The sequence below is a fragment of the Drosophila albomicans genome, chromosome X (assembly GCF_009650485.2).
Source record: "Drosophila albomicans strain 15112-1751.03 chromosome X, ASM965048v2, whole genome shotgun sequence".
Classification (NCBI taxonomy): domain Eukaryota; kingdom Metazoa; phylum Arthropoda; class Insecta; order Diptera; family Drosophilidae; genus Drosophila; species Drosophila albomicans.
In genome coordinates this window covers 16,451,589-16,464,152 of record NC_047627.2, presented here as the reverse complement: position 1 = coordinate 16,464,152, position 12,564 = coordinate 16,451,589, and the positions used below count along the sequence as shown (strand labels likewise).

The window sequence follows — 12,564 nt, the reverse complement described above, 5'->3', positions numbered from 1 at the left end:
AAATTATTACGACTTTGGAAATGGGGTCGTACAAAATGTCGTTACGTTCCGTTCAGTGAAAGAGCAAGCAATAGAGAGATAGAGAAGAGAGAAGGAGAGAGTGAGAGCGAGAGCCTGCCGGTTTATTGTTGAAAATTTCTTGATTGTATCTACGGAAAATGTTTGGAAATTGGTTAAAGTTGCAGCCATGATGCAAGCTGACAAGTCTTGCTCCTTTCCTTGTCTCTGTCTCTCTTTCTCTCTCTCTCTCTCTCTGATCTTCAATTAAGTGGAAAATACAGAGAGAAAGAGAAAGAGGTAGGGAGTGAAAGAGGTAGAGACTGCGTGTCGTATGTCGAGTTAGCAACATTCTCAGGCAACTTCTCAAATTTCTCAGCACGGGAATTGATGTTGACTGCTGATGAACTGACCCACAAACAAGCAAAAATTGAAACCAAAACCAAAAATCAAAAACGAAACCAACAACAGCAAGAAAAAAAGCGTCTAGTCGCTGGCGAGAGATCTTTGTCGCAGAGCTCGTAAAGATCGCATTAAAATGCCATAAAAAGCGAGACATTACTTTTATTTTTTATAGTCTACCTGAAGTGTGAGTATGCGAGTATGTACCAAAAAAAAATATATATGTGTATATATGCTCCATACTATGTATTACATTTTTCACTTTTCGCTGGGGTTTTGTATTTGTCACCGCGCTTTGGCTTTCTCATTGTCTCATTGTCTCGCTAATGAAGTTTCTGCCCCCCATCATCAGCATCCAGCCATAGCATCGTTATGGCCATCATCATCATCATCAACATTGAGAATCTAATAAGCGTGAAATAATTGACATTTAAGCAAAGCGCACGCACATAGACAATGGCCAAGACACAACTGACGACCACTCTCTGGACATGACCATCCCATGACTCTTCACAATCTTCGCCTCCTCCTCCTCCTTCTCCTCTCTAAAACTGTTGAGCTGCTTCGCTTTGTAGGCCAACTCCGCGAGGCGACCAAGTCAAAGACGAAGACGCAGAGCAAACCAAACGATAAGTCGAGAATCATGACAGATGACCGCACGTACTCACTACGGAGTACATTTTACGTCTCACGAACGAAACGCAGTCGAAACTTGTATATAAAAAATATATATATGTATGTATAGCGGGAGGGAGGGGCATATGGAGAGACAGACTGCGATTCTTTGGGGCTACGTTTCTGGGTCATGAACCAAAAATGTAAAATAATGAGTTGGTTTTATAAAAATGTCGTCGTGCCAGCGATACAGACAGACAGACAGACAGACAGACGGACGGACAGACAGACAGACGGACAGCGAGACAGACCCATTCACTCCCTTCGCTTGCCTATTTTGTGGTTGTTGTTTCTATATAAACACAATATTTTTTTGAGGTCTTGTCGATTTGCCAAACTGCTTTTTTCCTTTGTATTTTTTTGTTGGCATTCAACTGCGAGTGTCACCTGTGCGTGGGTGGGTGTTGGGGGAGAGGGAATGGGGTAGATATGGAGCATGGAGCATGAAACATCTGTCAATGCGACACGTGATGTGTTTGCTAAATTTTGCACACCCGCAAATTGTCGTTTAAAGTGTGATAGTTGGGTGCCAAGGTAATCAGATTAGATGCACAAATGATAGAGCTGACTTATAGTACATGATAAAAGAAGAAGAACAAAAAGAATGAAATATATTAAATGGCGTTTGCTTAAAATTTGAATATTTCAAATTAATAGGAATATCATTTAATTCGAAAGCGTTTGCCATAAAATAATCTATCTTTACTTAGACAAAACCAGCTCTCGGCATATTGAATTTTCGATACTATGCATTTGCATAACAAAACCAACAATGATAAAAACAATTTCTTTAGCTTGTGAATAACTTATTTTCCAATGAATAAAAAGCATATTAAAAATAAGAAAAAAAATGAAAACGAAGATATTTGCAGCTCTAGCTTAAGTTCTTGAATCGCAAACACATGCTCATGCATAACTCTCATTTCTCACTCTCCAATTACATTCTCTTTCTCTCTCTTTACAGTCGCCGTTGCCGCCATCAGTGACCTCAACTAACTCGTAAATGGTAAGTGCAAAATTGTCTGTAAAATGCATTTTAAACTCGCAATCACAACCCAGGGTGCAGAATGTGTGATAGGCAGGGAAAGAGCCTTCTCTATTTGCGTCGTTGTGCTACTGCAAAATGTTCCCCCCTCTTGTGGGGAGAATTGTGCAAAGAATAAACACCCTCGCCTCGCCTCGCTTAGCCTCTCGCTCTCTCTCTCTCGTTGGCATCGTCGTGTGCACTGCCCTCGACCTTAACATCTAACGAATGGTCGGACACGCCCAACGCCTCGTAATGCGGCGCCAACTAAATTGCTTTGCAGCTCAACGTCGGGGGCAGCTTTACCTATAAACCAAAATGAATGTCTAAACGAGCAAAGGGAGTCGAGCTGTGTGCTACTGCAATATAAACGCCTCTGAATGCAAATAGATGCTATGCGATGCGATGCGTTGCGATGAGCGAGCGTAGACAGATGTTTCGATGCGAGTATGCAAAAATTGCATGCTGACTGCAACCTCATCATCGTCATCGTCATCGTCAGAAATAGCAACAGCAACGGCAACAAAACAGATGCCATAGAGTAGCCGCTGGAAAATGCAATCGCCGGGAAAGTCGCAACACAGAACACGAGCCAACGGTCAGCATGGAAGCTGCATTCACTCCACATCATTATCAACATCATCATCATTATCATCATCATCATCATCGTCGTCGTTAGTAGCGTGATCATTATTAAGCGTGCAACATTTTGTTTACCCCCATTAACTTTGACCACGCGCTAAATTCGCAGCCAGCAGCAGCAGCTTCCGCTATTGGCCTGCTTTTCCTATTTTTATACCCGCTATCAAAAGGAGAGAAGGGTAACTATGTGTCGATGGGAAATGATCTCCGAAGATAAACTTACAAGTCATTTAAGAATCAAAAACTCATTGCAGCTGTGGTTCACAATCAATGGTATATTTTTTATGAACTAGTACATCGATATACGAAATGTAAGTTTCAGTATTTTATGATGTTATATATTTTAATATTCGATACACGAAATATAGTTATTTTCAATTATTTTCGGAATGTTTTCAGTATATCAATTCAGTGTGTTGATTTTATGAAATGAAGATGAATATCGATAAATAAAAATTGACTTTTGTTTACTTTACTCTTTTTTTTATTGAAATCGTTAGCGGGTATCTCAAAGTCGAGCACACTCGACTTTCGCTTTCTTACTTGTTTTTTTCTGAACTAGTACATCGATATACGAAATGTAAGTTTCGGTATTTTATGATGTTATTTCGATGTTATGTATTTTAATATTCGATACACGAAATATAGTTATTTTCAATTATTTTTGGAATTTTTTCAGTGTATCAATTCAGGGTGTTGATTTTATGAAATGATGATGAATATCGATAAATAAAAAGTTACTTCTGTTTACTTTACTCTTTTTTTTTTATTGAAATCGTTAGCGGGTATCTCAAAGTCGAGCACACTCGACTGTCGCTTTCTTACTGGTTTTATTAGACTTTTCTAAAATGGGGCGAAAGTTGCGGTCCTTGCGTGCCGTGCTTATGTGATGAATCAATCCATCCCGACTATGTGTGCAATGTGCAATTCTCAGTTGCAGTTCTCATTCAACTGACGTCATTGAACAGCCAACTGAGGCTAAATGGGTTAAACAGGCCCGAGATAACGGATGACAGCGCAGCCCGAGCCCGAGCCAGATCCGGAGCCAGAGCCGGAGCCAGAATTAACAAATTAACTTCGTCCACTTTGTGTGGCATGAACACTAACACAATTATCAAATACACCGGCAACTGCCAAAGGATTCGACATTGTGCTGTGTGCTGTTTAAAATGTGCTTGGAGCATGCGAAAAGCTCGTTAGTTTACAGCTTTAAGTGTAAGCTGCAACTGCAACAATGTAACTTTTTTTTTATAGTAGTTTGAGTACTTATAAAAAATAGCTCAAAGTTGCAGTTTACATGACTTGGATTAATCTGTAAAGTAAAGCGATTAAAGGTAATCCATGATAGTTTCAACTTTAAAGTTGTATTTAATGCTAAAGCTTTGATTGCATTTTGGAAATTAAGCTTAGCTTTTTTCTATGTAAATTGAATAAAATTGTACCTTCCTAAAATATCCGTATAATTATGGTTAAAAGTGGCTTAAATAGTTAAGTGAAAAACTACGTTTACTTTACTGTTGAATTCGTTTTAGTAATTTTAGTAATTTGCCAAGTTTTGCACTGCATTTTACAGCTAGTGTCATATCGAGCTAAGCTCAAATAATTCATATGCGTTGAAGTGTTTATGTTTGGCTTAAAATATTACGCGCAAAAGCCTAAAAACGTCGTCCTTCATTAGCGTCGACCGCTTTACCTCACTTTGCCTGCCACGTGCTGCAATTTAGACGCTGTTGCTGTTTAATTTGTTGCGGTAGCCGGTGCCGTTGCTGTGTCTGTTGTTTTAGCCATATTTGCACAACAGACATACCAGGGCCATAAACATTGTGCGTCGTTGTCTTTAATATGCAATAAGCTGTGTTGTATTTGTTTACACAGCTCAACAAAATTCCAATGATTTTGTTTTTGCCTTTTTTTCTCTCTCTCATAACTCATTGGCATTAAACATACCCCGCCGACCGACCCATTGCCCTCAACCCACAAATCACAAGCTCACAAAACGCATAACCCACAATCGGTCGGCCGACTTGCGACGCATTTTAAATCATGACATAAACACTTTCGCACTTTTGGCGAAGAGCAAAAAAAAAAAGAAAAAAAAAAGAAGAGAAATATCCCATGCGATGCGACTTGGTAAATCGGGCCAGGCTAATGTGGTCAGGGCCAGAAGCAATTGCAAGCATATGAACTCATTACAGCTTCACAAGAAACTCAACTGATATTTGATATGTGCTAACAGGCAACTGATAGCCGGATAGAGGCTTGTGTGTGTGTGTGTTTGTGTGTGACAAGCAATTAGTAATGCATTCGAAGCTTCATAGAATGTTAGATACACAGTACAATAGAGTTGAAGCAGTAGCAAAATAATCTAATCGGCTTTGCCAGCAAAAGACGAACGACAACCGACACCCGACAACCGACGCCCTTTTGCCCATCCTTTGTAGACAAATATTGTCGCAAGCTGCCAACGAAGACGTCAACGACAACGACAACGATGAAGGCAAAGACGATATCGAGTATACGACGCGTCGTTTTGTAGCTAGAAGTAATCAGAACGGTAGAAAGACTTTGCTGTAAACCGAACTATGCAATTATTTGCACAACTAATAATTCACTTTAGTGTTTCAGTCAGTTCAAATATTGGTTAAGCTCAGTGTTTTCTCTCCGCCTATCTAGCTTGAAGGATGGATGACATAATGCAGCATGACTGTTGCCTTAGCTTATCACTGAGGCACACAATAGCACCAACCAACAGCAGCAATAAACTGTGCAGTAAATAATCAGATGCACAACGTTTCCACTTTGTTTTTTTTTGTGTACTAAATATTGTATGCATACATTTTTTTATGTGCACTTTAAATTGTCATTAACATGAGTTCGCCAAATTTAGCAACTCTTAACAGAGGGGAAAAAAAAAACACAAACATAAAATAAAGGCTGGTCGAACATTAAATACGCTTTCAACAATAAGCTAAAATTAACAACAAACACGTTGAGTGATTTATTTTAGAGATACTGAGTAACTGCTTAAAAATACTTGTATTGTTTTATGCCTTAAAAGGATCTATAAGATACAAACGCTTGTAAATCAAAAGACTCCAACAGTTCACAGTTCTCGGTGCTCAGATCTGAGATCTGAAATCTTGGATCTTCGCATGCAAGTCATGATGATGCATTCGATGGGTGGCCAGGGGAGGTGAGGGGATATTGGTGTTTTGTGGTCTCGTAAGATGCTTTTTATTGGGGTCTCTCTTCACATACTACGATGCACGTGTCGTCTCACACATTGTGTGTTTGTGTATATTTGGGATTTAAAATGTCAACAGCAATGTTGGCTAGAAGAACTCCATAAGCTGCTTACGTCTGTTGGCACTTTTTTTTTTTTGGCCAGCCATACAACAACGGCCTTGAGAATCTGTTTTTTTTTAACTTTTTTTTTTGGCTTGTTTATTGCTTTGGCTAAGCGTTCAATTTCTGACAATGAGCACAAATTGAACGAACGAACGAACGTACGAACACTATAGCCCATTGATAGTAGCTGTAGAAGGTTTCCCCTTGATGATTTGCCGACGCGCTGAGCTGAGAACTTGAAAACGAAACGAGAAACAAAAACAACAGACAACACACATAAATATACATACTACTGCTTACTCATCATTATTCAATTGAATTGAATATGCTACACTAGAAGTTAAGTGCTGCTGCTGCGAATACATGCATTTCAATTAAGCTTTGATTCAATTCAATTTTTTAGCATTTCGTTTTCAACAGTTGAACACATATTTCAACTTATGTCGAGCATTTCAATTAGTTTCAGTTTAAATACAACACACTTAAAGTTCAGCGTGCAACAAGAGCAGTAAAATAAAAAATGCATTTAGTGTGAGAGCTGTATAAACTTTAATTCATTTTCATTCATTTACCTTATCCTTCACAGCAGCAGCAACAGCAACAGCTGAGATCTTCAAAAGAAATCTGTGTTAACTGTTCCGCTTGATTGCCACTTTCAATCAGCGCAGAGCAGAGCAGAGTCTTAGACTCTTTCAATCAGTTTGAAGTTTAAGAGGCGGGCGTGGTCGTTGTGGTCGCTGGTCGCTGGTCGGTTTGCTCGTCATTCACCTTGGAAATCTTGAAATCTTGAAATGCACATTGAAGCGGAAAAACCAGTAATTAAATGGCTTCACTTGTTCGCTTTGTTTTTTTTCTACTTCTTTTGCTCTCTTTCTCACTGTCTCCAGCTCCTTAACACTAAACACTAAAGCAAAAAACAACAGCAGCAAAAAAAAAATGTTGCTCCCGCCTTCTTGTTTTGTTTGTTTCTTATGTCGCCAGACGACAACAACGACGATAGTCAAGTAGACAGACAAAACTAACCCGTCCAATTTGTAATTGAAACTTTCATTTTCATTTTTTTCCACTTTTCGTTTTTGTTCACAGTTTTTTTTGTTTTTAAGTTGTAATGAAAAACCGGCGTTGACAGACAGACAGACGGGCAGACATTTGCTCAAGATCTGTGAATGTACATTTACTCCGACTAGTTCACTTAGTTAGCAGTTGACATTGCGAGCTGTGAACAACAAATACTCCCCTCGTTATTGAGTCTTTAAATTAGATATACTAAGTAACTATAAATTTGCGGGAAAATAATTAAAATTCCTTAAATTTGTTTAACATTTTATATAGGTCAATATTTAATTTCGAAAATACTTTTTACAAAAATTTATATTCCTTTGCTTTATTTAAATTCTACAAATTCAATTTCGATTACAGTATTTTTAGGTTTGTAGTTTTGTTTTAAAAGTATATTTAATACATGCCCTTTAATAATAAAATAACACAAAACTTTACTCAAATTCTCGAAATGCAATTTCGATTACAGAATTTTATGTTGGCGACATTTTTAAGATATTTTTATAATAAAATAACAAAAAAAAAACTTTACATAATAAATTCCATAAATTCAATTTCGTAGAATTTTATGTTAAAGTATTGGCAACATTTTAACTAGGTCACAAAAATGAGTTTAGTTTTAATTTAAATTTCTGCTATTTAAATACTTTTTTTTATGTGTAAAAATAATGCATTTGTTACCGTTGCAAATCAAATCTGTCTCGCAAAGTCTCACAATATTCACAACATTTTGATTGTTGCTCGTACTTATTTAATTTGAATATGTTTTTTTTTGGTTTTGACTATATTTTATTAACACACGAATGTCAAAATAAAACAAGAGCGACAGCGACAGCAAACAGCGAGTAATAAAAGTAAAATGTACAAATTGCAATTATGTTGAAATTCAACAAAAGACAATGACTGCTGGTCGCAGTAGTAAAAGCTTTGTCACATCAGCAACTATTATTTGTTTGTTGTATTTTTTTTTTTTTGGGAGAAAATTGCAATTGAAATTGAAACTTGCATTGAAGTGTTGTAGTGAAAATTGAGCATGGCAAAAATTGCAACAAAAAATTGTTCGTGTTATTTTCAATATAAAATCCAGCATAATTTCGCATGTAAATCAAATGAAAAGTGAATGTATGAAAATTGTAGATGCAGATAGTGGCAAAAAGAAAGCGGATGAATTGAAATAAGCCTTAAATAATACTTTAGCTGACAGAGGGAGAGAGAGAGAGAGAGACTCCTCTTTATTTCACAAGAATTTCAATATCTGATTTTAGCATTTGAAATTTGAAATTTGATAAATTGAAGCAAGCAAATTGCTAATGCGATTAAATTGTGATTTAATTCCACTTTCTTATGGATGGAAATCAATGATGTGAAATCTCTTCTGCTTGATGTTTGTCTATGTATGTGTGTAATTTTTTCTGTATTCCACCTGTGCTGTGCTGCCATTTACCTGTCCTCCCCTCCGCCCCCGCTCTTGGAAGTGTCAAACGTTAAGGCGAGTAAACAAATTGGCTTGAAATTTGATGAGTTTATGTCGCTTCCGTTGTGTCTCGCAAGGGTGCAAAAGTTGTGCAACCATCGCAAGACAGAGAGAGAGGAGGGAGGAAGGGAAACTAATGAATGACATGCCATCCTAATGAATGACAAGAGACAACGTTGCCAGCTGCCATCTGCCATCTGCCAGTTAGCGGCTCTTACCTGTGTATATGTGTGTGTGTGTGTGTGTATACAAATCAATGGCTCAACCTGAACAAATGATGAAATACGATATTTGGCCGCATGGCCAACATCGTAGTTGATGTTGTAGTTGACGTTGCTTCGGCTCTTCGTTGTTCGTTGTTCGTTGTTCAGGTTGTGGCAGCGTAAATAGCCGAGACATAAAATGCAGTTAGCGTAAATGAATCCCAAACTCAAACCAAACTAACGGTACCAATAGCGCACAACAACTCAGGGGAACCGGCGGTGTCAACTTAAACTTGTCAGACGTCAGAAAGAAAATGAAGTATAATAAATAACGCATACGCCGCATAAGCCAACGTTCAATGATAAAAAATTGCCCGTAAATGAACACACACCAATAAAAAAACAAAAAAAAAAATAATTAAAAATGCATTTTTCATTAAGGCATTAAAATGCACAAACACACACGCACACACATGTAGTAAAATAGCATAAACGCAAACAATCAGACACACACACACACAGAGAGCGAGAGATACCGGGCCATTCATTTAATTCATTTATCTTGGGGGTTTGGCCCCGGCCAGTTCATTGATTACAACGTCTGCTGTCCGGTCGATCGGTTGGTTGGTTGAACGAGCTATTGCAATTGCCACAGCCAGGACATTCTCGCCTGCAGCCGCTTTTATGTCATTTGGAAATTATCATTAAAGCTCGTTGTAGGTCGAGCAGCAAGCGAAGGCAACAGGAAAAAAAGGCGGAGAGTGAAAAAGGGGGCGGGGGACAGCACAGATATGACCACTTCATTTTGCAAACAAACAGCAGCAGCAGCAACAACTACAACAGCAACACAATAATAGCAGCAACAGAGGCAGCAGCAACTTCAACTAGAGGCTTGCGGCGCGTGACGGTCATTGAAACAATGCGCGAAAAAACGCGTGTAATTAAAACAATAAAAGGCAACAACTACAACGGCAAGAGAGCGAGAGCAAAATGTTCAGTTAAGTTTTAATTTTCACAAGTGTGAAAAATACTATTGAAAAGGCCGCTTGCCGCACAAAGCGCGCCTCGGCAACGAGCCATTTCCGCCCGGCAGCGATAAAAACAACTCTGAAAAACTATAGAAAAAAGTTGAAAAAAACAAAAAGAAAAATAAGAATACAACAACAGCAGTAGTAGCAGCAATAATAATAACAAGTGGCAGGCAGGCAGGCGGTATGAAGAGAATTTTTGCGCTCATGTCGCGGGCAGTTTGCTGAACTGATTGTGGTCAGAGTGTTAAATTATATGCCGTGTCTTGTACACCAGTTTCCATGCCATAATATCTGTACTTACTCGTATACTATATACTAGAGTACTCTGACATAGTAATGCCCGCTGCTGCTGCTGCACATTGAGGGGGGCTTAAGAAATCTGACACAAATTCCTGCACACGATCAATCGCGTTACACACAGACAAAAAAAAAAAAAAACAACGCCAACACGGCAAAGTTGTCACCAATCAAGAGCGTGAGGGTTGCGGAAAGGAATTTGCACCAGAATTTATGGTTGTAATTTAAATTGAATGCAGCTTGAATTAAAATGCAAAAAAAACAGAAAAAACTGATAAACTATTTAACATTTTGTAACAAGTTGAATGTAAATCAAATTCTTTGATTGTCCATTGATATCAAATTATAATACTGAAGTGTGAAAGAGTATTTCAATAAAAGAAGCTTAAACATACTATATATGAAAACAAACACGTTAGCCAACTGCTTAAAGGTTTTTAATTGGAAGTTGAACACAAACTTTGAACCAACCTTGATGCAAGCTGTTATGCAAGCGAATCAAAGTGTAACAATCGGAAATGAAATGAATAACAAATCATCTCATCTGTGGCAACTGTAAACAAAACGACATCAATTAAATATTAATAAACTAAATGCTAAGCGATCGTCGATCGCTTCAAGCTTCAACTTGATGGCTAAATTAGTGCAGTATTTAAGTTAAATATTGCATTCGATTCAACGTTAGCTGAAAATGATCGCCATTGAAATGCATTGACTATGTGTAGAATTGAACATTGAAAAACACTTGCAAATACAAAATGAAGGAAGGTGGCAAGCAGTGGAGGGGAGGGAAGCACATTGCATTTGTGGCAAACACAAAATTGAGATTGGCAAAAAATAAAATCGAAAAAAAAAAAAAATCAAAATAAAAGTGAATGGCTTGGGCCAAAGTCGACGATTGTTTCTAAGCTGCCGAATGAAAGTGAAATGCGAGCAACACTTTTTTGTTGGTGTTTGACTGTTTTTGGCTTGATTTGCGAGTCATTTTCGTAGCTGGCATCTTCGTTTTGGCGTTCCGCATTGTTTCGCTTATGCAATAAGCTTCGATCCCAATCCCAATCCCGTGACAATGATGTGTCACATTTTCGGGCTGCTGCTGTTGCTGCTGGTGGCATCCACTTGAAGCATTCATTGTCTACAACTTTGGTAACTGTAACTGCAAATCGGAAATGAACAAATGGCAGAAATCAATTTTCATTTGCGAGCGAGATGACTGCAGTTTGTTAGTGTTGTTTTTTTGCTGCTGTTGTTCAAGCAAAGTGAAGTAATCACAGTAAACAGTAAAGTAAATAAATAAACTGATGAGCGTTGCTCTTCAAAAATATATACATTTATATATATAAAAAAAAAAAACCAAGCTGAAGAAATGCCAATCATGCGCAATAATAACAACAACAACGGCAACAACAGCAACAAAAAGCAGCAGAACCAACAGCAAAACAAACCCAAGATGATGATGACACGATGAGATGATGATGATGATGATGGGAGCGGAGTGGAGTGGAGTGTAGCGAACCAAAGACGTTGTTGTTAGGTAGGAGGAAGAGGAGGAAGAGGAGGAGGCAACAACATGTCGAAAATCAATTTAATGCAGTACAATCAAAAGTTGAAATTGAACACAGTGTGCGGGTAGAGCAAAGTTGAAACAGCGCAACAAACAAATAAGCCATTTGCAACAACAACAATAACAACAACAACTGGAGCAGTTGCTTTTGATTAGTTGCATAACTGCGGTGAGAAGAATATGGCAGGATAGCGAGTGAACGTTGAACGTTGAACGTTGATGATGAACAACAACGAGTGCGGATTATCATTGACACAATGAATTCGTAAATTGACCACTCAAAAAGCATCCCAAAATGCGTTTAATCAATGCACACACGTTTCGCAATTGCTCGAATTGGTATCAAGTTCGTCGCCGTAGACAATTGAAGGGCTTTCAAAATATATAATGTTGTTTTTGTGACTACTACTTTCAATTTAGTTGCTAAATACTTTGCCTCTAATCAAGTGCATCAAAATACAGTTTTTTTTTTTGGGTTTGGGTTTGAATGGTGTTCGAGAGCTTTGCGCATATTGATTAACTTGAACAAGACAAGACACATTACATTCCCTCTTTCTCTCGCTCGCATTCGACGACCTTTCGTACGCTGTTCGTATAAACTGAAAAAAATCTGTCATAAATTTGCATAAACACGCCATTATATGCGATTATCATAAACATATACAGACATACATACATGGTTGACCGCGCCAACGCCACCTTCACTTTCAACACACGCTGGTTGGTTCGTTGGTTCGTTTTTATACCCGCTACCCATAGGGTAGAAGGGTATTATAACTTTGTGCCGGCAGGAAATGTATGTAACAGGTAAAAGGAGGCATCTCCGACCCTATAAAGTATATATATTC

General features: G+C 38.1%; 1 protein-coding gene across 1 annotated transcript in view; it reads left to right on the top strand.

The window, feature by feature from the left end:
- Nucleotides 1-12,564, top strand: part of LOC117578284 (uncharacterized) — a 99,534-nt gene that overhangs the window by 52,843 nt on the left and 34,127 nt on the right. The window contains 1 exon segment of the mRNA XM_034263725.2: nt 2,039-2,080. The gene's annotated coding sequence lies outside the window, so the exon portion shown is untranslated.